Source organism: Nycticebus coucang, chromosome 10 (genome assembly GCF_027406575.1).
Source record: "Nycticebus coucang isolate mNycCou1 chromosome 10, mNycCou1.pri, whole genome shotgun sequence".
Classification (NCBI taxonomy): Eukaryota; Metazoa; Chordata; class Mammalia; order Primates; family Lorisidae; genus Nycticebus; species Nycticebus coucang.
In genome coordinates, this window is record NC_069789.1 from 92357350 (window position 1) to 92383907 (window position 26558).

Here is a 26558-nt window from a genome sequence, read left to right on the forward strand (position 1 = left end):
AGGTGAACAGTCCAGGTTGGCATAGTGGCTTCGCTCTGCGATGTTACTAAGAGAGCCTTGTCGGTCTGGTTACTCTCCCGTCCCCTGTGGTGCTGGCCTCCTTTGCAGGAGTGAGGCTGAGTCAGTACTACATCTGCGTTCTCTCTCACTGCAAGGAGAAAATCCAGGACAAGCGACTTTATCTTTAAGATGATGCCAAATTTATATATCTCACTTCCATTTTTACCCAATTATTCATATGGTCGGACCCAGCTGCAAGGCAGGCTGGGAGCTGTAGTGCACCGCTGGCAGCCTTGTGCTCACAGGAAGCACCCAGGGCCCTGTGCTAGGAAGAGAGAGGGAAGGGAAGAACAAACACGGGAAGGCAGCAGCCTCTTCCAGAGTTCTGAACAGCGTCTTGGTTCCTCTTCCCTCCTCTCCTGAGACCCATCTGTGCCATACAGCCCTGGCCTTGGACTTCCCTGAGATGTTTGTACCCATAAATCAAAACCCCCTTTTCTTGAATTAGCTTGAGTGGGCACCTGTTCCTTGTAACCAAATGCTCCAAATTAGAACAGTGCCCACCAAATCCTTCCTATTCTAGCAAAGGCTGAAATAAACAAGAGTTATGACAGTGGTAGGCTCCGAGCAAGCACTAAACTCAAGCACCAAATGAGAAGGGTTGTGCAGTCTTAACAACAAGAATGAGATGAGGCAGGAAATTCCCTCCCATGGTACTTCTGAGCTGTCTTTTTTACTCTCTCTTGCCTCCCTTCAGAGCCCGGCACCCAGGCAAAACCATGAAATGTATTAACTTCTCTTTGGTGGCTTTTATTTTTTTCCTGCATTTATAGTTTGTGGGATCCTCACCATCAGAACTCCCAGGTCACCTGTCTATTACTTCAAAACTCTTTGCGTATGCGCTCGGGACTCCTGGGGGCTTGGTGCCTCGTCGCTTAATGTGATTCTCTAGTAATGGGGAATTTTAGGCCCATTTGGTTTATTAGGGGCTTTTGGTGCCCCACAAATGACACCCAAGAGGGTTCCTTCTGGCTGTGTTGCAGAAGCAGCTCTCTGTCCAAATTCCAGAAGAATAGTCTGGTGAGAGAAACAATATATTTTTTTTCCTGTGGTTCAACCTATCATTTAGAATGGCTAATGGGCCCACTGCATAACAATGCAGAAATGCTTACAACAGGCCAGAGTTTCTATTTCCCAGAAGAAATAAATAGAACTCTGGGGTCTCTTCTTCTCTCTCCATCCTAGCTTATCTCTTCCTCTCCTTTTAAAGTCAACTATTTGACCCTGCTGTTCAAATTCCAAATCAAATAAAGTGCCAGGATGGCACACGGTATGTTCAGTGAAGGTCTATAATACACTAAGCAGAGTCAGAATAAGCCCTCAGTGATGGGATTTTGCACATTTAGAGTTGAAAATGAAGTCAGCATTTAGCTTGAATCACATTCACCCTTGCTATGGTCTCATCTCTCCAGAGTTTCTTGGCTCAATCTCCGGTGATTTACTCTTCCATGGACCAGTCCCAGTCTGGATAGCCCATCACTTCTGATGAAATAGAGGGGCCTGTCTCACGACACTCTGTGCTAGGCTTTGTTGAGAGAGGGGGGAAAGGCGGGCATGGGGAGGTCATCAGCAGATAGAGGGCCACTGCTGGCTGCTTTTAATTCTCAGCTAAACTGGAGAGGAATTCATATTTCAGTTTTGGAGAAAAGTGAAGATGAAGTAATTTTCCCAGGTCCACTAACAAGTGGAGTCAGAATCTGACCAAAAGTTTTGGTTTTTAAAGACTGTGCTTGAAAATTGGTTTCAACACATTTATATAAAGAGTCTTCCATTAATACCATTGATAAGTATACCTTGGCAAAAAAGGAGAAATGAATGGTCCATTTAAATCACATTCTTGTTAATGGACGGAGGATGGAGGGGGAATGGGGAACTATTGTGAATGGAGTCAGTAGCTATATTATCAAAAGGGCATCACGTTCTGCTACAGCCTTACGGTTTGACTCCAGGACAACCTGTCATCTCCCTGTGACTTACTTTTACTATCAGAAAAAAAAGAAAAGAAAAAGGCAACACTCTCGGTGTTCAAAGGGCTTAGTAAAAAGTCCATATAAAAATCCCAGCAGGTAAAAATACATACACACGTATATAAATAAATGTATTCTCTCTATATATGAATATAAATGATAGATTAATTATAAACATTCCATGAAAACTATTCCTTACAGAGCAGCTTCAGAGTTGCTGTTATCACACTAGACTTAGGTTTCTGAAAGGTAAGTCCTATGTCTTCACCAAGGAATGCTAAAATGTTAGAACTGAAAGGAACTTTAGAGATAATATAGTCTATACTTCTTATTTTATAATTTAATATAAGGTCAGACAATTAATTTCCTGAACTCATCCTAGAAAAAATGCTGCCTACCTCATTGCTGAACATCACTATGGTCACCTTTGAGGTACTCCCCTCAGGAAGCTATGCACCAATGTCAGCGCCTAGTCTACACTTCAGAGAAATTTTGGAACTCTTTTTCTGGAATGAGCATCAGAGCTGTTGTTACAGGAAGTACTCACTCCCCTTGGTCATCATACGATGGATTAGGCCTGGCATTGGTGCATAGCTTTCCGAGAGGAGTACCTCGAAGGTGACCATAGTGATATTCAGCAGTGAGGTATGGAGCACTTTTTCTAGATGAGTTTGTGAATGTCATCGCCTGATCTCGTGTAATCCTTTTCTGTTTTCCTTAGATGGCTTAGCACTGCACCTTGTATATGGTAGGGGTTTAATAAATAGCGGCTGAATAAGTGGATGAATATTCTTTATATGCTTTATAATTTGACCTGTCACGTCTCTGAACAAGGATAGAGGAACACACTGAATCTCTGAACATGATTAGTGCGTGTTTTATGGAATCATTAACTGCTCTTATAGGAGTTTACTTATTTTTATGAGTGTTTCCTCCTGAAATGAACTTTACTATAGTTTAGGTTTAGCTTGGAATATGAATTCAGCATATTCAGTTATTTTGTAGAAAATAGTCCCATGTCCTCTCTGATTGCATAAGACCCACAGTGACAACAAAAGCAGCATTTGGGAAACGCCGTGAAACTCTACTTACGTCATCAGTGTGATCTTTTGTACCAAGAGTGGGAACTGTAATGGCAAGTTCACCTCTGCACCTGGGTCCAGGGCTGCCTTCCTGGGCATGAAACCTGTGTAGCTGCGTGGGACACTATGCTTAGAAGGCCCCCTGCTTGGTTTAATGCTCAGCTGTCACCTTTTAAAAATTCTTTTTTTTTTTTTAATTTTTTTTTTGTATTGTTGGGGATTTATTGAGGGTACAATAAGCCAGGTTACACTGATTGCAATTGTTAGGTAAAGTCCCTCTTGCAATCATGTCTTGCCCGCAAAAGGTGTGGCACACACCAAGGCCCCACCTCCCTCCCTCCTTCCCTCCTTCCCTCTCTCTGCTCTTCCTTTCCCCACCCCTCCCTCCTTCTTTCTCTTTTTGGTCTCCCCTTCCCCCACTCCTACTGTGGCCTTAATTGTCATTAATTGTCCTCATATCAAAATGGAGTACATAGGATTCATGCTTCTCCATTCTTGTGATGCTTTACTAAGAATAATGTCTTTCACTTCCATCCAGGTTAATACGAAGAAGGTAAAGTCTCCATTTTTCTTAATGGCTGAATAGTATTCCATGGTATACATATACCACAGCTTGTTAATCCATTCCTGGGTTGGTGGGCATTTAGGCTGTTTCCACATTTTGGCGATTGTACATTGGGCTGCAATAAACAGTCTAGTACAAGTGTCCTTATGATAAAAGGATTTTTTCCCTTCTGGGTAGATGCCCAGTAATGGGATTGCCAGATCAAATGGGAGGGCTAGCTTGAGTGCTTTGAGGTTTCTCCATACTTCCTTCCAGAAATGTTGTACTAGTTTGCAGTCCCACCAGCAGTGTACAAGTGTTCCCTTCTCTCCACATCCACGCCAGCATCTGCAGTTTTGAGATTTTGTGATGTGGGCCATTCTCACTGGGGTTAGATGGTAACTCAGGGTGGTTTTGATTTGCATTTCTCTGATATATAGGAATGATGAACATTTTTTCATATGTTTGTTAGCCATTCTTCTGTCTTCTTTACAGAAGGTTCTATTCATGTCTCTTGCCCATTGATATATGGGATTCTTGGCTTTTTTCATGTGGATTAATTTGAGTTCTCTAAAGATTCTAGCTATCAAGCTTTTGTCTGATTCAAAATATGGAAATATCCTTTCCCATTGTGTAGGTTGTCTCTTTGCTTTGGTTATTGTCTCCTTAGCTGTACAGAAGCTCTTCAGTTTAATGAAGTCCCATTTGTTTATTTTTGTTGTTGTTGCAATTGCCATGGCAGTCTTCTTCATGAAGTCTTTCCCCAGGCCAATATCTTCCAGTGTTTTTCCTATGCTTTCTTGGAGGATTTTTATTGTTTCATGCCTTAAATTTAAGTCCTTTATCCATCTTGAATCAATTTTTGTGAGTGGGGAAAGGTGTGGGTCCAGTTTCAGTCTTTTACATGTGGATATCCAGTTCTTCCAACACCATTTATTGAATAAGGAGTCTTTCCCTCAAGGTCTGTTCTTGTTTGGTTTATCAAAGATTAGGTGGTTGTAAGATGTTAGTTTCATTACCTGGTTTTCTATTTGATTCCAAGTGTCTATGTCTCTACTTTTGTGCCAGTACCATGCTGTCTTGACCACTATGGCCTTGTAGTACAGACTAAAATCTGGTATGGTGATGCCCCCAGCATTATTTTTATTACTAAGAACTGTCTTAGCTATATGGGGCTTTTTCTGGTTCCATACAAAACACAGAATCATTTTTTCCAAATCTTGAAAGTACAATGTTGGTATTTTAATAGGAATGGCATTGAATAGGTAGATTGCTTTGGGAAGTATAGACATTTTAACAATGTTGATTCTTCCCATCCATGAGCATGGTATGCTCTTCCATTTGTTAATATCCTCTGCTATTTCCTTTCTGAGGATTTCATAACTTTCTTTATAGAGGTCCTTCACCTCCTTCGTTAGGTATATTCCTAGGTATTTATTTAATTTTCTTTGAAACTATGGTGAAGGGAGTTGTGTCCTTAATTAGCTTCTCATCTTGATTATTATTGGCATATACAAAGGCTACTGACTTGTGGACATTGATTTTATATCCTGAAACATTACTATATTTTTTGATGACTTCTAGGAGTCTTGTGGTTGAGTCTTGGGATTCTCTAAGTATAAGATCATGTCATCAGCAAAGAGGGAGAGTTTGACCTCCTCTGCTCTCATTTGGATTCCCTTTATTTCCTTGTCTTGCCTAATTGTATTGGCTAGAACTTCCAGAACTATGTTGAATAGTAAAGGTGACAGAGGACAACCTTGTCTGGTTCCAGTTGTAAGAGGAAAAGCTTTCAGTTTTACTCCATTCAGTAAAATATCAGCTGTGGGTTTGTCATAGATAGCTTCAATCAGTTTTAGAAATGTGACACCTATGCCTATACTCTTCAGTGTTCTAATTAGAAAAGGATGCTGGATTTTATCGAATGCTTTTTCTGCATCTATGGAGAGGATCATATGATCCTTATTTTTGCCTCTGTTAATATGGTGGATAATATTTATGGACTTGTGTATGTTAAACGAGCCTTGCATCCCGGGATGAAACATACTTGATCATGATGTATGACTTTTTTGATGATAAGCTGTAATATATTGGCTAGAATTTTGATGAGAATTTTTGCATCTATATTCATGAGTGAGATTGGTCTGAAATTCTCCTTTTTGTTTGGGTCTTTTCCTGGTTTTGGTATCAGGGTGATGTTTGCTTCATAGAATGTGTTGGGGGAGATTCTTTCCTCCTCAATTTTTTTGAATAATTTCTGTAGTACAGGAATAAGCTTTTCCTTGAATGTTTGATAGATTCTAGTGTGAAGCCATCTGGACCAGGGCATTTTTTTGGTTGGAAGCTTTTTTATTGTTTCTTTAATCTTAGTGCTTGAAATTGGTCTGTTCAGAGCTCTATTTCTTCCTGGCTAAGTCTAGGGAGAGGGTGTGATTCCAAATATTGATCCACTTCCTTCACATTGTCAAATTTCTGGGCATAGAGTTTCTGGTAGTATTCACAGATGATCTCTTGTATCTCTGTGGGATCAGTTGCTATTTCCCCTTTATCATTTCTGTTTGAGGTTACTAGAGATTTTACTTTTCTATTTCTAGTTAATCTGGCCAATGGTTTATCTATTTTATTTATTTTTTCAAAAAACCAACTCCTTGTTTCATTCATTTTCTGAATGATTCTTTTGTTTTCAATTTCATTGATCTCTGATTTGATTTTGGATATTTCTTTTCTTCTACTGAGTTTAGGCTTAGATTGTTCTTCTTTCTCCAATTTCATAAGATGGCTTGTGAGTTTGTTGATGCGCTCTCTTTCTGTTTTTCGAATGTAGGCATCTAAAGTGATAAATTTTCCTCTCAAAACTGCTTTTGCAGTATCCCACAGGTTTTGATAGCTTGTGTCTTCATTGTTGTTATGCTTAAGGAAGTTAATGATTTCCTGTTTTATTTCTTCCTGCACCCATCTGTCATTCAACAGAAGGTTGTTTAATTTCCATGCCTTTGTGTGGGGTTGAACATTTTTGTTAGAATTGAGTTCCACCTATACTGCCTTATGGTCTGAGAAGATACAACGTAAAATTTCAATTCTTTTGATTCTGTTGATATTTGTTTTGTGTCCCAGGATATGATCAATTTTGGAGAATGTTCCATGGGATGATGAGAAGAATGTATATTCTTTATCTTTGGGATGGAGTATTCTATATGCGTCTATCAAGCACAGTTGTTCTAGGGTCTCATTTAAATCTCTTATATCTTTTTGTAATTTCTGTTTAGAGGATCTGTCCAGCTCTGTAAGAGGAGTGTTAAAGTCCCTTGTTATTATGGTATTATCAGATATCATATTGCTCAGACTGAGTAAGGTCTGTTTCAAGAATCTGGGAGCATTTAAATTGGGTGCATAAATATTTAGAATTGAAATGTCTTCTTGTTGTATTTTTCCCTTGACCAATATAAAGTGAGCATCTTTGTCTTTTTTGACTTTAGTTGCTTTAAGTCCACATGAATCTGAAAATAAGATTGCAACTCCTCTTTTCTTCTGAATTCCATTTGCCTGAAAATTTGTCTTCCAACCCTTGACTCAGAGTTTTAATTTGTCTTTTGAAACCAGGTGTGTTTCCTGCAGACAGCAAATGGATGGCTTGTGATTTTTAATCCAGTCAGCCAATCTATGTCTCTTCAGCGGGGAATTCAAGCCACTAAAATTTATAGAGATAATTGATAAGTGTGATAGTATTCTATTCATCTTATTTTGTGAGAGTCCATTGCTTAGTTTTATCTTTTGCATCAGTGTGGAAGTTAGGTTCTGTCCTTTAATTTCTGAGTTCTTACTTTGCTGCTGATCCGTTGTGATGGTCAGTGTGTAGGACAGGTTGAAGTATTTCCTGTAGAGCTGGTCCTGTTGTGGCGAATTTCCTCAGTGTTTGTATATCCGTAAATGATTTGATTTCTCCATCAATTTTAAAGCTTAGTTTTGCAGGATATATAATTCTGGGCTTGAAATTGTTCTGTTTAAGTAGATTAAAAGTAGATGACCATTGTCTTCTTGCTTGGAAAGTTTCATTAGAGAAGTCTGTGGTCACCGTGATGGATTTTCCCCTGTAGGTCAACTGGCACTTAGTCCTGGCAGCTTGCAGAATCTTTTCTTTTGTCTTGACTTTGGACAGGTTCATTACAACTTGCCTTGGAGAAGCTTGGTTAGAGTTGAGGCAACCTGGGATCCGATATCCCTCTGAAAGCGGTGTGTCAGAATCTTTGGTGATATATGGGAAAGTTTCATTTATAATATTCTCTAGTATGGCTTCCATTCCTCTGTGGCAGTCTTCTTCTCCTTCTAGGATTTCTATAACTCGTATGTTGGAATGCTTCATGAAGTCCCATAATTCTGACAGTGAACGTTCTGCTTTCTCTCTCTTCTTTTCTACCTCTTTTACTATCTGAGTTAACTCATGAACTTTGTCCTCTACCTCCGAAATTCTTTCTTCTGCATGGTCTAACCTGTTGCTGATACTTTCCATTGCGTGTTTAAGTTCCCTAATTAACTGCTTCAGTTCCTTCAGCTCTGATATATCCTTTCTACAATCTTCATATCATTCATCTCTTATTTGATTCTGTTTTTGGATTTCCCTTTGGTTATTTTCCACTTTATTAGCAGTTTCCTTCATTGTTTCCATCATTTCCTTCATTGTTTTCATCATGTGTATTCTAAATTCCCTTTCTGTCATTCCTAACATTTCTTTATAGGTGGAATCCTCTGTAGTAGCTACCTCATGGTCCCTTGGAGGGGTTGCTCTGGACTGGTTCTTCATATTGCCTGGAGTTTTCTGCTTATTCTTCCTTGTTTCCTTGCTCTAATTTTCCTTTCATTTCCTCTTGTTCTTTAAGTTCCCGTGCCATGCCCAGTTGCAGGGAAGCTGTTACTTGGCCGCCATCTTGCTCTCACTCCCTGTTCCATCTTTTAAAAATTCTTAATAATTGCCTTGCATTTTCATTTTGCACAGGAATCTTCCAGTTCTGCAGGTCCTGCCTGGCTCCCTGTGTGTGCATGGACATTCTCTTGCTTGCTTCATATCCTCCCAGTCCCCTTCCCAAAGGACATTCCATGTCCCCATCTAAATAAGGTCTGAACATCTGCCAGGCCTTTAGAATAAACTCATACATGAAATATTCAAATAACTGGATTCCAAGGCAAATTAATGCAATTAGTCTGACTGGTGCCAACCACTGAGCTGTGGGCTGGCATGCTTGTTTTTTTTAACCGTCACCTAGCACTTGTGAAGTACGTGCTATTATACTGACTTTACAAACGGGGTAATTGAGGCTCAGGAAGGTTGGTGAGTGGTAGAGCTCACACACAGAGTTCTGCCTTGTGCAATTCTAAAGCCCATTCCCATTTTACTGCCTGAGCTCAGTAACCTGAGGCCTGGAGTGTTTGTGCCTGAGATAACAGTGTTGCCTGAGAGAAGTAAGCACCTTTCCCACAGTTTTCGCACCTTCACCTCATACACAAGATCTTTCAGTTGCCTGGTTAACAACTAGTACATGCTGTTCTAGAATGTTCCATATCACCCTGTCAGTTGTAGAGCAACTTTTCCAGGACCACTCATAAAACTGGAAGTGAAGTGGTATCGTTGCCTTCATCATGAAGGTGGGGTTTGAGGGGCAGATAGGCTGCACCAGTAATGGATGTGTTCTGGTATCTTGAGTCCAAGCCAACACTGGATGGCATGTCCTTACTCAGCAGCACTTTCAGCTGTCATAGAAAATGACATTTATTCATTCTGTTATTTATTTATTCATTTATTTATTTTTACAAATCTCTGTAGTGTCTTCTCTGTGCCAGGCACTGTGCTAAGCCCCAGGGAGAAAATAATGGAAAAAAAAAAAAACAAAACATATCCTCTGCTTTCTAGAAAGTCACAGACTGGCTGAAAAGGTATAGACTCTCTTTACCCCAGCATTTCAGTGGTTCTGAATTCTGGAGTTGAGGAGTCATGAGTTGGAGTAAATTTAAGAAGTGAGTGGAGAGCAGCACCTGTGGCTCAGTGAGAAGGGCGCCGGCCCCAGATACGGAGGGTAGTGGGTTCAAACCCCGCCCCGGCCAAACTTCAACAACAACAACAAAATAGCTGGGCATTGTGACAGGCGCCTGTAGTCCCAGCTGCTTGGGAGGCTGAGGCAAGAGAATTGGGTAAGCCCAGGAGTTGGAGGTTGCTGTGAGCTGTGATGCCATGGCACTCTACCGAGGGTGGTAAAGTGAGACTCTGTCTCTACAAAAAAAAAAAAAAAAGAAGAAGTGAGTGGAATATTATTTCTGAGGCTCAGTGGAATTTTCCCTTGCTTGAACCTTGTTGCAGATTAATCCTGGGTTGGGTGGCCCTCCTGTGCCTGTCCTTATGTGCATCCTTGGTTTAACAGCTGGCTCTGGCCAACCTATGTCATCTTTGACCTCAGCAAACAAACACAACTTTTAAAAATTGATGTAAAGAAGAATTGAATAGAAAACAAGATTGAGGGAGGGTGAATGGTGGGATCACACCTAAGGTGCATAATGCAAGGGTACATACATGTCGGATTTATTAGTATAGAGTATAAATATTTTAACACAATAATTAAGTAAACGAGATGAGGTGTATATTAACCAATGTGATGTAAGCATTCCTAATTCTATATGAAATCAGCACATTGTATCCCATAAATGCATTAATGTATACATGATCTATGTGTTTATGATCTGAAAAAAAGAATAACAAACAAGTTCAGCTCTGAGTCCCTACCTCCTTACCTGGCTGCAGAGCTTTGCAAAACCATTGATTGTTTAACAGTCAGTGGGGCAAGAAGGCCAGAATTATGCTCAGCAAATGCAGGAATAGAGCACAGTTGTCTCTGTGTGTTTCCATGGTAACAGTGATAACAGCTTGTATTTATAGACCCTCTATCTCCAAGGAGCTCAAAGCACTTTACAGACACATTATCTCTCTTTTATAGAAGAAGGAGAGGAGATAGAGAGAGGGAAAGAGGTAGGGAGGTAGACAGAAAGAGAGGGAGGGAGAGAGGGAGGAAGAGAGAGGAGAAGAGAGGAGAAAAAACAGGAGAGAAAGGCAGAGGGACAGAAGGACATGTTGTGCTATTATTCACAGATGGTACAGAATGGGGAAGTCAGTGACCCAAAGTGGCAAGGTAAGCCAGTGACAGATGGTAGATTGGATGGACCTAGTAGCTCATATAACTCCTGGAACCCTTGCTGCTGGCCTTGGGCAGATGTCAGAGCTGAGCTGCTGTCTTCCAATCATCTCACTCTGTTCAGTGTCATCTGGGTGATCAGATAGCTGTGGGAGCATCAAAGGCAGTTTGGCTTAACTATTGTTGATTAGGAATATAGGAACCATTCTTCCATGGAGACTTGGGCATAAAGTCCAGCGTCTGCGTAGTCAGTTAGTTACTAGGCAATCCTAGACTGTTTTCCGAGGGATGAGAGGCCTAGATGCCCTACACACACACACACACAGAAGGTCTATAGGCACTGATGTAAATGGTTCTTCAAATGGACCCCAGAACCTTTGGAGGAAATGCTTCCTGGGTCCTTCTTCCTAAGATGTGTGTCTGAGTGATTAGGTGTATGATGTGGCATAGTGTTATTTGAAGGCCGTAGTCTATGAAATTGAAAATCAGTTTTGCAAATCTCAGATCTATATTACCTGTATGAAATAGATTGTAGGAGGCATCCCATGTCCTCTGGTTGGGGCCTAAAGTCTGGGGATGGGTTAGGATGACTGGAGCTCTCTAGTCCTAGAGGGAGTCTGTCCTCATTCTCCTTCAGGCAGAGTCTGCCAGCCCTGCTCCTCACTTCTTACCCTCACAGACCTCCTATTTCTTCCTCTCACCACCAACTCACTCCCCATTTAGCCTTTGGAAAATAGGAACTCTTTTCTCTTTTTAAAAAAGAGTCATTATCTGCAGAGCATTCAGTTAACTCAGCCTGCAGTCCCCATGGCAATGCTGAGAGAACGGATCCTTCCTCCTGCAGGTCTTTGGTGGTCTTTGGGTGGAAATCCCAGCAGTTCTGCAGCCCATGATGTCAGGCTTAAGCAAAAGATGAGCTTCTCTCTTGCCTTCCACCTTTTAGGCTTCAGCGGTAGTTAAACCCCAGGAAAAGTTTAAATGTTTACTTCACAAATAGGCTTCTGACCCTCAAACCAAGAAGAGACTAACTGAGCAAGGGAGACGCTGCAAAAGGGGCAGCTGTGGGGGTGGCCTTCTGGTTCCTGAGCCAGGTCAGTCACTCCCCATCAGTGTGGGAGGCTTGCTGGTCCAGGGGGATGGGCAGGTCCGCCTCTGACCCTCCCAGGGGGCTTCAATCATTCTACAGGTCTTTTCTCTGTTCCCCTGGGAGGCCGAGCTCCCTCTTATCAGCTAGCCTTGGGCTCCAAGGAAAAGGAGCCCTGTTGGGTTTGCTACTCCATCTCCGGGTCCTAGTTTTGTGTCTGGAAGACCCTTAGAATCTGTGAATGAAGAACTCCCAGTGGCTCTCCTGTTTCTTCTTGGTTTACCTACTCTTCCTCGTGAGGTCCTTCTCAGACGCTTCAAAAACCCTGCCGCCTGTTTGCTCTTGTGTGGTACCTTTCCCCTTCATAGGACTTACCACACCTTCTGGCAATCACACATGTGGATAGAAGTTTCTAGATGTCATGGAAGGTAGCGTTTGTATAGTGGAAGGTAACTTTTGAGTAGTATATAACACTACTCAAAGAATCCCTTCCAGATTAAAAGTTAATATGCTGGTTATTAAAGTTAGAATTAGAAAATCATAGTTTATTTTAATTCAACTTTATTTATTATTTATTTTGTCATCTAGATAGGGTTAGCAATCACTTCTTTTTTTTTTTTTTTTTACAGTTTTTTTTTTGGCCGGGGCTGGGTTTGAACCCGCCACCTCCAGCATATGGGACCGGCGCCCTACTCCTTGAGCCACAGGCGCCGCCCAGCAATCACTTCCAAAGGAATTATGAATAAAATTAGTTCCTGACTTTCCAATATTTTAATCTGTGATTATAAATTATTATCTGTCTCTATCTATATATGTATTTTCCTAGATTAACAAATGCAACTTTTTGGAATACTTTAATATTTATATACATTTAAGTCCTTCAGTGTATAACTATGGGGTTCTAAGTTTCTCTTAAATGTTCCAACAAACTTTGCAAGAACTCTAAATGATAAAATTCCACAGCACTTACTTAATTATATTTTAAATTGGCATTATAAAGTTATCATTCCACTAAGTCCAATTGTATTAAAAATTGAAGATACATGACCCAGCACCTAAAACACAGTGGTTACAGCGCCAGCCACATACACCAAGGGTGACAGGTTTGAACCTGTCCTGGGCCAGCTAAACAGCTGCAACAAAAAAATAGCTGGGCATTGTGGCAGGCACCTGTAGTCCCAGCTACTTGGGAGGCTAAGGCAAGAGAATACCTTAAGCCCAAGAGTTTGAGATTGCTGTGAGCTGTGACACCACAGCACTCTATGGGGGGCAACATAGTGAGACTCTGTCTCAAAAAAGTAAAAATAAAAATTGCAGATACACAAAACAGTAAATATACATAATTTTCTTCCTAATACAAAATTATTAGTGCTATGATTTGGTTCTGTCAAATATTTTCATACTCAATTTTCAGTCTTTCTGGTATTAGGAAACACAGCCTGCCTAAGGAAAGACATTTGCAATTATGAATAGGGCTGCAATAAACATTCTGGTACAAATATCTTTATTATGAAAGCTATAACCCAGTTACAACCTAAGAACAGGGAGAAGGGGGAAAGGGAGGGGAGGGAGGGGGGAGGTAGATGGAGGGAGGGGGATTAATGGGATTACATCTGCGGTGCGTCTTACAAGGGTATATGTGAATCTTAGTAAATGTGGAATGTAAAGGTCTTAGCAAAATAACTAAGAAAATGCCAGGAAAGCTATGTTAACTTTGATCATGGGGTACCATACACCATACACTTGGTTCATAGACCATTTCAATGTGTGAAAATGGTCTATGAACCAAGTGTATGGTGCCCCATGATCATACTAATGTACACAGCTATGATTTAATTTAAAAAAAAAAGAAAGACATTTGCTATCCCAGGTAAATGAAGTCACTTCTGAGCAGAGTTTTGACCAAGACCTGGGCTTCTTGGTGACCACGGGGGACTCACGGAGCCTTCTTCCATGGTGATAGCATCATAGGCTTTCACACTGAAGAGGCTGGTTCCCTAAGTCCTCAGTCACAGTATTTACTTTGCAGTAACTGCATTCTTTACTTGAGGAAGATGGCAGCTTCCATTCCTCTTCATCACTTCACTGGATTTTGTATTTTTTTGGCCCTTAAAATGTGGGGAAATGTGACTTTCCTGTAAAGTCACCAGGCATAGGGAAAACAAGAAATCGTAGCTAAAGTTACCTTTATTTACAATATATTCATAATAACATTTTACGAAGAGGTGATCAACAGTGGGCCAAATGTGATAAGTTCCCCTAGAACATAAAAGAAGCCTCCTGTCACAAAATGCCATTAAAAAACTGAGATAATTGGAACATGTGTAATAACATAAACTCCTACTTATTTCAGAACTATATGATACACTTCAAAGCAAAAATGGCCCTGCCGATTCTTTTGAGCAGAGGGCACAGAAGTTGAATTTGTAATTGGTTGCCCGTAAGGGGCCTATAGTCTCAAAAGCCCCTTTGGAGAGTTTTTGACTTGCATTTCTTGCAGTGTTCAGTGGCTTCCAGTCTTCCTGCAGATATAACCACGGTCCTTTCTGCAGCTCACAAGGTTCTTCGCCTTAACCATGGCTACACATTCCCCGTCATTTGGAGAGATTTTTTAAAGATTCTGATGCCCAGATCCCACTCTCGACCAACTGAATCTGAATCTCTGAGGTTGCACGTGGATCTTTTTTTCACTGAGTTCTAATCGATGTACAAGAAACTGCACATATTTAAAGTATATAATTCGATGAATTTGACATGTGTACACACCTCTGAAACCATCACCACAGTCAAGGCAGTAAGAATAACTATCACCGAGCAAAGCTTCCAAGTTTCCTTGTGCCCCTTTGCAATCTTTCCCTCTGCCTCCACCCACCAAGTGACCGGGGATCGGCTTTCCGTCATTACAGGTTAGTTTGCATTTTCTAGAGTTTTACATAAATGTAATCATGCAGTATGTGCTCATTAAAAAAAAAAATCTGGCTGCTTCTTGGCATAGTTATTTTGAGATCCAGCTGTGTTGTTGCATAAATCATGGATATTTTCCTTTAAACTCAAATTTTTTTTTCAGCTGCAGCCAGGTTGAGAGCTGTCAGCCAATCCCTCCACTCAGGGATGCTGGTGGATTCCAGATGCTTCATGGCAGATCCTTTTACAAAGGGTCTGAGCAGCTCTAAGACAGGGCTCCTCCAAGCTTGGCTCAGTGTGGACCTTACGACAACTCTAGTTGACCCAGGGCCATGCTCTCACTACGCCCACTTTGGATTCACAGGGTTTGGGAGGTAGCGTATGTTGAACTTCAGTACCTCATTGCTCTTTCCCACTTCCCCAGCTGTCTCCACCTGTCCCATGCACCTGCGGATGTTGCAACACTGTATGCACTGGAGTCTGGGGAGGTTGGGGTGCCCAGCGGCAGAAGAGTGAGCGTTTGCCCTTCCTCACGAGGGCTCAGCCCTACCAGCACTTGTCTAGCCTTCTCTAGGCCAGGTTTTCCATCCTCGGTGGCTGGAGTTAGCACAGCTGGCACAGACGAGACTCTTGGCACCCTGCCGTTTACTCACCAAAGATATTTCTGCAAGTAGAATTCAATTTGGAAAATGTTTTACAAACAGAATTCCTTGGGAGAATATTTTAATTTACCCGATCAAAGTATGACGTGCTGTTCTTTGGGCTAACTGTTCCTGGTGCTTTAGGAAATAGAGATTCTAGCTGATTGATCTTTATCCTTGATTTAATCCCAGTTCCTCAATTTGAGCATGTTTAAAATAAGTAAGGGCCAGGCACGGTGGCTCACTCCTATAATGCTAGCAGACTGGAGGCCAAAGTGGGTGGATTGCCTGAGCTCAGGAGTTCAAGACTAGCCTGAGCTAGAGTGAGACCTCGTCTCTAAAAAATAGGTGCTGTGTGTAGTCCCAGCTACTTGGGAGGCTGAGGCAAGAAGACCTCTTGAGACCAAGAGTTGGAGGATGCTGTGAGCCATGATGCCATGGCACTCTACTGAGGGAGACAGAGTGAGACTCTGTCTCGAAAAAAAAAAAAAAAAAAATTACATAAAAAATAAAATGAGTAAGGACTCCAAACATAAGAGTAGTCAAAGTGTACTGAAATATTTAAGATCTTGACTCGGGGAACTTGTTACTTCCCTGAAGCCTTTGATTTGATGGAAAAAGTCCATGATTGTTTATGCCATTTACCCTAACAAATCTGACTTCCTATTCTGCTCTCACCAGCCATGCAGTCACTTTGAAGAGAGTAACTTTTGAAGACCTATTCAAATTCTTAGTAGGCAAGAAGGGAGATAGCTATATATAACTGAAACATTGTAACACAATTTTTTGATAAGGAAATTTTAGATAGTCTCTTTGGTGGCATTTTTACTCTTAAAAAATATCTAGAAATTGGACTATTTTAACAATATCTTATCTGATGTAAGATCGCTATAGGTATACAGATGTAGACACAGATATCCTCCGTTTCATACGACTGGTGTGAGGTGTGTGTTAGTAATGACAATGATCCTCCTTTGGGAATGCTTATTAAATCCACAAGATGCAGAAGGCTTTGATTACTCCTTGGCATTTAAATTAAATTATAGTGTATCCATAATCAAAAACAAGAACAAAAATAAACCTTAGAAAGACTATTAGAATGAACAAGTAGATTGCTAAGGAGAAACTGGAAAAATAGTTAAGATGTATTGGTTGTTCATTGTTGGTGGACGTTAGCCTCTTTATAGACTTCAGTTTCAATTTTATATAAATATGTTGAGGGCAATGTTCAGAATCTAAGCATTCAGTGGGATCTGGAAGGTATCGAGAGTGGCGACTCCTGAATTCTAGTATTGCCTTAGTTAAATGTTGACCTTGAGCAAAACCTGAAAACAAACATATCTGGATCTCAGTTTTTGTAAAATGAGAGGAATTGTAGATGATGGAGTAAATTCCTTGTAGTTTAAATGTTCTAGGTTTTGTAGTTATAAATGTGTTCAGTCAGTCATTTAATACAGGAAGGTTACTGAAAAATAATTCTGTAACTAGTGGGTACTACCACCAGGTGAGGGAGGTACGTTGTCCATAAGTCACGTGCTTGAAATGGTAGGCTTATTCCATATCTGTATACATCAGGTGAACCTGAAGTATGTTGCACTCGCTCTTTTACCCTCTTTAAAATAAGTATTTGTTCAAGCATTAAGCTTAGCCATTGTCACACACCAGCCAGGGTCATGATCTGCCCAGGATGTGATTTTATCTATTGTCCATTCCTACCCTGACAGCTCAGGTTAGGCTGGTGGTGACTGTAGGGTAGTGTAGCTGTGTGCCAGAGACATTTAGCTATTTCTCCTACGAATGGAGCTCTCTGCAGAAAGACCCTAGGTATTAAGAGCTTAGCTAGATGTTTATTAGAAACATAAACAGTACAGCAAGACTTTTTTGATATAAAATTTTATATAGGTTTTAGTGGAGTTTTTTTGACTTTAAAAACATGGCTGGAAAGTCAACTTTTTAAATAATATCCTACCTGAAAACATTTGTTTATTTTTACCATTGTGCATTATGTGTTAAACAAAATAAAAAGATTAAGTTTCACAAGGTTTTTCCAAATAGTGCAAAGGGCTTTCAAGAGAGAAGATCCTCAACCAAAGGACCTGAAATTTAATCCTACGACCTTCAGTAGTAACATCATAACTATAACATGCAGCAGCTGGAGACCAAGAAGGACATTGGGAAATATTCCGAGGACAGACTGTCTGGCATAAAAACCTCCATAAGCACCAAAACCTGCCTCTGGCATACACATCTACTCTATTGACTTTGGCAATGTGTCTACCTTGTCAAGCCAATAAAATTCACTGAAGTCGAAAATTGAATTAGTAGCACAGCCCGGTCTTCCCTCTCTCCTTTCTTTTACTGGGTTGCGATTTGGTCTGGCAAAATGTGGCAAGATCCCCTCTCATGTGCTCAAGCTTTCCCTCGTCTCTGGGTCAGGACCTGGGCAGTCCTGGTTCCAGGGAGAGGCAGCTGACTGAGAAAACCATTCATTCTGGGTTCACACATCCACAGGCACTTGGTGTCTGTTTGAAAAAAATAAACTTCTATTTACTCTGCAAAGTGTACTCACAGTGTTCTGTCTACAGACACATGTGTGCCTAGTTAATCCAGTTGTGCAGAAAGAAAAAAAGATTTAGACAGCTCTAGTAGCCAAGTCATAGCAGCAATGAGGGGAAGGTTTTAGCACTTGCTTGGGTGGCTCATGAGACATCCCTTTAGCTTCCACGGCTGGGAGATCACAGGACAGGTGCCCAGGGGAGCCACGGATGGAGGGAGGGTAGAGTGCCTGCTAGGGAAGGGAAGGGCAGGGAAGGGAAGAGTATGAGGTTCTCAGAACCACAGGCTGTTTGATCTCGAGGAGCTCTCCAGTGTTTTCTTCTAGAACCTCCTCATGTTACAGGTAATGTTGCTAAATGTGGGTTCTGCGGCCTACCACCCAAGAACTCTGAAGGGAAGGTGGTTTATTCAAGTGCTGGCAGCCTGAGGAGATGATGTACTGTTGTCGCAAAGCCCATCTCATCTCTTCCGAGCCATTTATAAAGGGACAGTATAAAGAGGGGTGGTGAAGTCTTTGCTCAAGTCTTATCAGCAAACAGTAGGTCATCAGGTGTTGTCCTATTCTGGATTTTTTTTTTTTCAGGTTAATGTGAGGGTACAAACAACCAGGTTACAATGTTTGCATTGGTTAGATAGAGTCCCTCTTATAGTTGTGTCCTGCACCAAGAGGTGCCATACACCCTTACATTGTGTGCATTAAGTGGGTGCACCACACCCATTCCTCCTCCCTCCTCTCCTCCCTTCCTCATTCTTCCTCCCTCCAACTTGATTTTTTTTTTGATTTGTGATTAAATCATAACTGTATACATTTATGGGGTACAATATGATGATTTGCTATACAATGTGGAATGCTTAAATCAAACTGATTAACATAACCATCACCTCACTTACTTATTTTTTGTGGTAAGACATTTATAATTTACCCTTAGGTATTTTGAAATATACCCCCAACTTGAACTGAACTGAGTTTTTCTCTTATGTGGGTATACATTAGATCACCTTCTGGCTTCATGTTAGTATTGAGTACATTATATACTTGCTTTTCCATTCTTGTGATACTTTACTAAAAAGAATGTTATTCTGGATTTTTGATCTATTTTTCCTCAAGGTCATTTTATAATCTTGTATAAGGTCTATGTGAGCAAGCAAGCAGCAGATTACTTCCTCACTGGAAGTAAAATGGCTTCCCTTTAGCCAGCTGAGCCTTGCAGTTGGTCTGAATGGCCCCTAGGGAGCACAGTTCCTAAAAGGGTAGTGGCTGCCCAAGGACACATGGCACATTATGCAACAAAACCAACCCTAAGGCCTGGTTTCCAGACTCCTTGTCTACTGGTCTTTTCATCACATCACACTATCTCCTTGATTTATGAGGGCTTCTGACAATCCTTTGGAAGACAAAGGATTCTAATCATAATCTCACTTCTGAGTTTTGGGCATGACTTTGAGCAAGTTGCCCATCTATGCTTAAGTTGCACTCTCTTCAGATGGGGACAACCTTGGGTCAAACTGACCTCGGGTTTGAGCTCACACTCTCTGGAGAAAGGTGCACTCTAGATGTTTTTGCTTCATGTGACTTTCCTGAAAGGACTGCTCGAAATAGGTGGCCTTACCCAGATGTGTCTGGTTTCTTTGCTTTTCTCTTGAACATGGAGATTGCTTTGTTTCTTCCTCAGAATCTGGCGGAAGCAGATTTATACAATTATTAGTAATTCTAGAAATCAGGCTGTCAAAAGACAGAATTACAACAAATTTAAAGATCTCGGTTGATTCTATTGAGATTCTAGAATTGGGCAGGACTTCACTCCACAACATGGAATAAGTGTTCCCAAGAGTCTAGCAGAGGAGTTTGGCTTTATAGGTAGGAGAGGCTGAAGAAAGCAGAAAAAAAGAACAAAAAGCAGATTGGTCATTTGAAAGTTATTATTATTTTTTTTTAAGAGGAGACCTAGAGACAGAAAAATAAAAAAACCGAAAACTGATTAGTTAATGCCATGTTATTTCAGGCTAGTTTTTCTGTGTAAGGATTAAAGTAGAAGGAACGTTATTATCACGTTGATTGGTGATTGAAAACCGGCCTGTTTGGGAAACTGGCTGTTAACTCCCTCCTAATTTTTGGGAGACCTGACAACAAACAACTTTTTTGGTGATGTGGAACTTTAGTGCGGATAACACTATTTTGATTTTTAGTTTGGTCTGTTAGGGCTTAGTGCAGAGGCTTAGTTCAAAACAACAGCTTCTTATAACCTTCATTTAACAATTCAAATTCTTTAAGCAAGCAAGTTCTCCCCTTTCAGGCTGTTTTCAGTTCTCTCACAAATAGTGGAGAAGGTGACTGCACCCTGCAAATTAGGAAAGTAAAAATACAACACAGACCCAGGTCCTTTTTCATACGATCAAGATTAATAATTTGATCAAGGTTTTAAAAAAAATAATGATTTGGATGTTTTCTGATGTAAGCAAATCTAAAAGTTGAAATAATGCTAATTCCCAAGAAGAAACACAAGGCAGTAGTTATTTGCATTCTCAAATGATTCTTTGCTGTGCCAGCAGAGTTTTCATTAGTGTAATGGAAAATGCAATTCAATTTATTCATATTTGGGCACCAAGTTTTCAGAAGGGTCATACAGTATACCACCGACTTTATCCCTATATTTACCTAATTTACCACATGTGAACCACTGTTCTAATGATTTCTGTGTTCTTTTACCATTAACTCATTTTAAAGGCTATTTTGAAAATTAAGAATAACATACACCCTATGTTGCGATGTATGTGCTCCTGTGCATAACGAATCCATGTTTTTGGCTCGAGTCTTCATTTTAGTTTTTAAATCTAAATTGAATTTGTTCATATTTAGTTACTTGTTCTTTGCATTATAAAGGAATTTTGTAAAGACAGCACCTAGATTGCTAGCTCCTACCTAAAGTGTATGAAGAGAAATATGTCACTCTTACAATGAAAATGCTTTCGTTGGAAGTTCATCATAGATTCAACAACACCAATTACGGTATTCCAGGGTATTATCTTGCATATGGGTATTGTTATTGCTTCCTAGAGTTACACTTTTAGCACACCATAAATACACATAAAAGGATTAAAAACATTCATATAGATACGGAATTGGTACTACTCATGTACAATGCACATCCTTATTTTTCCCTCAAAAATTTGGGCAAAAAAATGTGCACTATATGCAGCAGATTACAACGTGTCTTTTATAAAACTCATATATAATTATTACAAAAGAATGGAAAATTACCCCACCAATCCTACCACCCAGAGATAGCTATACTTACTACCTTGCTATATGAATACACACCCATATAATTACACTACTACATGATACTAAAAGTACTGGGATTATATAATAAGACCGATCATGCCAGTTTCTGCATATTTTCTCTAACCTTATTTTTTCTATTAATGCGTTATAAATAGCTTTCATATTGATAAATGATAATTTACCACATTATGATAATTATAGTTCATACACATTGATTTCACTAATGTGCTATTGGTGGACATCGATTTTTATTTTCTATTGTTACAAACAATGCTTCCATTCAATGTTACCTCTTTAAAACTAAATGGTTGTGTATATCCTTGTTTATTTTCTTATGGTAAATTTCTGAAGTGAAATTACTTGGCTGGAAGCATACTTACTTTAAAACTCTTGGGACATGTTACCAAACTGCCCTGAAATAGAGTTGTAGCCAGAATCTGTGAGTGATCCCTATAAAATCTGAGAGTGATCCCTATAGAATCTGTGAGTGATACCAGTGGCCCCCCATGGAGCATTAATGGAAATGTCCCAAATCTTGACATGCATTTGCCCAAATTGACTTAAAATCTAACCATTTCACTATATCCAACTGCAGTTCAATAAAACAAACTTTAAGGATAATGCTGAGAGAAATTTTGGAAGATGGATATTTTATAAAACTGGATTGTGGTGACGGTTATGCAACTGTATGAATTTATTAAAAATCATTGAGCTCTTCATTTGCAGCGAGTAAATTTTACTAGGTGTCAATGATATCTCAATAAGCTGTTAAGTATTTAGGAATATAGTGAAATGATTACATTTTAAGTTAATTTTGACAAAAGAATGTCAAGACATGAGACATGTTAGTCATCCCTTTCTACTCCTTCCACGAGACAAGAATTTTACCTGCTTCCCCCTAACCCCAGAAGCAACCACTGATCTGATTTCTAGCACTGTATGAGAATTCTGTATACATGAAATCAAACGCTATATGCTTTCATTCAGTATGAACTTTTCAAGACTTAGCTAAGTCGCTTCATGTATCAGGAGTTTATTACTTTTTTATTGCTAAGTATTCTTCTATTATGTGACTACATCACAGTTGGTTTATCCATTTTCCTGTTGATGAATATCTGGATTCTTCCCAATTTAGCTACCATGAGTAAAGCTACTATGAACATTCTTATACAAAGCTTTTTGTAAACCAGTATTTTTATTTTTCTTGGATAAATAATAAGGAGTGGAATTGCTAGCTGATAGGCTAGATGTCCATTTTAACTTTTTAAGAAGGTGCTAAACTATTTTTTTAGGTGGTTGTAACCAATTTACAGACTGAGTCAGAGTCTCACTTATTCTACATCCTCTCTAATATTTAGTGTTATAAATCTTTTACATTTTAGACATTCTAGTGGGCATGTCCTGGGATTTCACTGTGGTTTTTCCGTTATCTTCAAAATGGTACCCTGTTTCCCCGAAAATAAGACATCCTCCGAAAATAAGACCTACTTACAGGAAAGATAAGATGTCCCCTGAAAATGTGACCTAGCGCATCTTTGGGAGCACACCTTGAAATAAGACACTGTCTTATTTTCGGGGGAACAGGGTACCATCTTTTCAATTACTTGATTACCGGTGATGTTGACTAATATTCATACATTTATCAATGCAAATGTCCATGAAAACTCACACATGAAATATTAAAAACATCATAAAATATTAGATTTCCTTTAAGATGAATGTTTAATTTCCAAATTAGTTTAAGACCTCAAGCACCTGGTCCTGTCCTACCTCTCAATATCATCTATGGATATAATGCTTTCCTTCAAATATATTGTATAATCTGTAGGGAAGGATCACAGATTTAATCTTCCTTTCTTATTTTAATGCTTATTATTTAACAAAGAAGGCTAGATAAGTGAAGAGACTCACTTAAGTTACAGAACTAACTATATAACCAGTACGCAGTACCTAATAAATGCTTAGAAGATTTTTACTGCATGAAGAAATAAATGAATGAATGGAGGACTTAGGGCCCAGGATTCTTTATGTCACAACCTCTGTTTTTTTCACTTGTGTTTGGTTTTCTGCCTTCTCTTTCCTTGCTAGGGCTTCAGTAACTTGTACAGTGCAGATATTAGGATGCTGAATCTTTGTGGTTTGAGCGTCTTTAGATGGGGTCCCTGGGGCTGAGAGAAACTGGGGAGGAAGTCAGAGTCTACACTGCACACTTTCCTTCTTTGTCCTTCTCTTCTATTTATTATTATTTTTATGTCACGGTGTGTGTCTGTGTGTGTGTGTGTTCTTTTCAGCTGCCCTCAAGCTTTTCCGGTAAGAGTCCCAGAACAAACAAAACACAATGTACATAAGAGGCCTAACCCTGGCCCTACAGCAGGAACAAGCTGGTGGGGGAGAGAGAGCCACCCACAGGAAGGCTAAAAGCTCCATTCCTTGCAATCATAACCCCAGCATGAATGATCAGTGCCAGCCAGAACTTGGGGGCAGGAATCTTGGGAGCTAGGCCCTAGGAGCAGCTAGGATGTACCCAAGAAAGCCATCAGAAAACAGAGACAATACAGATGTGAAAAGAGAAGAAAATACATGGGAGTATGTAGGATTAATATAGATAAAAGAGTAAAGAGAAAACAAACAGGTGAGAGTGCAGGCTGAGCAGATGTCCGCAGTAGAAGAGCATACTGACCGGGAGAAAATAAAGCTGGAGAGAGAAGTGTGCAAATGATCAAGGCAGGGACTGGACAGAGCGGGACAGTGGGACCATGTTGTAAAGTGCATAGTAAGTTAAATGCCAGGCTGTGGAATTGGAGCTTTTCATGTAGATTATTAGTGATCCCTGGGAATTCTTGAGCAGGGGAACAATAAGATGAAAAGTGATGTGTTAGCATGATTCGTTTGGTGCTATTTCGCCAGCAGTGGTCTGGAATCCAGGAGAAACTGAAGTCAAAGGGATTGATTGATTTTGCAATAACCAGGTAGAAATCTTTTCTATTCTTCTCACATTTCTCTCTGCCTTTGTGTGATGAAATTCTGTGAGAGAAGCATGCTAGCACCTCCCTAAGATATTAATCAGGTTTTTTGAACATTTTTCTTCACTTTAAATGCTTTTACCTCATTAGCAGTTTTCTCTACAGTTTTGTATTCTTTACGAAAATATATTATACAAAATTCCAGCTTAATAGGGCAAACTGAGCTTTGTTATGTTCAATATGAAAGTAAGTAGGACTCCATAGCTGGGCTCCTCCCTACATTGACCACTTCCTCAAGTTGACCTAATTTTCACAGACCAGGCGTGCACCACATGTGCGTATCAGTACAGTAGGCCTAGTTCCTTATGTTGACCACCTCCGTAGGCTGACCAGTTTGTAAAAGTCCCTTGGGTGGTCAACTTACAGAGGTTCTACTTACGTCTCTTTACACTTTTACAAAGCACTTCTATGTGATTCTAGGTGATTTCAGGACTTACTGTAATAGATGATCAAACAGATATTTTTAAAGGTGAATAATGTTGTCCAAGGTCATAAAGCTAGAAAGAGGTAAAGCCAGGACAGTGTTTAAAGAAAAAAGGTAAATTTACCAAAATTGAACAGAAAACATTTCTGAAATTATAAACTAATCTAATAGAAATATATGGTTTAATTTTTAAATATTCAAATTCAAAGGAATACAGCTTCTGTGGGACTTGAGATTCCCCAGAGTACCCTTTGAAGTCTAATCTTTTTTTCTCACTCTTTTTAACTGATACTCGCTAAAATGCCACCACTGCCCCCCTTTTCCCCACTGGCTTATTACAAATCCCACCACTCATAAACCAACATTTATTGAACGCTTCCTGCCCATGAGGCCCTGTGGTAAGCACGCGTCCTGTAACACCTCATCCATTTCCTTCCAAGATGCTGTAAGGAAGGCATTGTTATGAATATCATCTCCATTTTACAAAATGAACAAACAGGCTTAGCAAGAGAGGTTATGAACCCTGCCCACGTTCACACAGCTAAGTGGGGTGGGGGGCAGGAATCAAATCCAGCTTTGTCTTACAGAAGAGTCCAAGCTCTTAACTACCGAGAAATAAACCTACAACATTTCTCTGGTTTCATTTCCTGGGAAGGTTCTGAATACGCTGTCAAGAGGCAGAGAGTATCCTGTTGTTCCCAAGTATCTTCATCTCCTGTGAGTGACAAGCCCTGAGGAGCTTGGCCAGCAACCAGTCCTCAGGGGAGAGCTGGTATTTCACTCAGCCTGTTTCTTGTGTTTTTTGTCCCCTTCTCTTTGCCAATATAAGTTAGTGCCAATAGAAGATCATCAGTTTGTGAAAGGGATGACAATAAAACTGCCATAGGAAAGTATCCTTGATGATAATACTCAGTGCTTGGCACATGGTATCTGAAAATCTTCAAACACAATGTGCTTGCAGGTCCCTGAGTCACACACTCATCCCTCAAGAGATTTCAAGTGCCAGGCGAAGAAGGTGACACAGAAATGGCATTCTCAGAGTCCACAGAGCTGTAAAACGAGACTGACTAGGATGCTATCGTTAATGACCTCACCTTCATAATGTTCAAAGAGATGCAAAAGGTGTGGGCTGGTCCCCGGAGAGGGTCTGGGAAGTAAGACTGCCGCACCCATGGCACCATAGCCGTAGTGAGGCGGCGCTGTCCGCGTTCTAGAACGACGGGAAGGTGGATTGTGCTCCACGGAGCTTAGCCCCCAGCGCCCCCAGTATGCACAGCATCAGAAATGTTGCCTAGCATGCTCAGTTACCCGCTTAAGTTTAAAGATTGTGGCATCTATTCATGTGTTTATCATTCTGTACCAGAAGTCTGTTTGTTCTGATAAACTATCAATATGTACTTTCTTAAGAATGAACACAATACACTGTTGATCCAGATATAACACCACCTCATGAGCTTACTAGACTCAGTGGCACTACTAATGAACACACAAAGAGGTTTTTCCCACCATAAATATCAGTGGGGACAGAAAAAACAGAATAAATGCATAAACAGAACTTTTATAAGACATGACCTCCCACAATAAGGATTTGTTCAAACATCTTGCTTCACCAATTTTCATATGTAATACAAATCAATAGAGTAGTTTAATGTTTAACAAACAATCAATTATGAATCAAAGTATAGTTACTAATAAGAGTAAAAATATATAGAAAATATATATAAAAGTAGTCAAGCATTATACATAAAAGAATATGTCCAGCTGTTTTAAAAATAAGATCATAAGAAACTGAAAAGAGTTGCAGGACTGAGAAAAGTT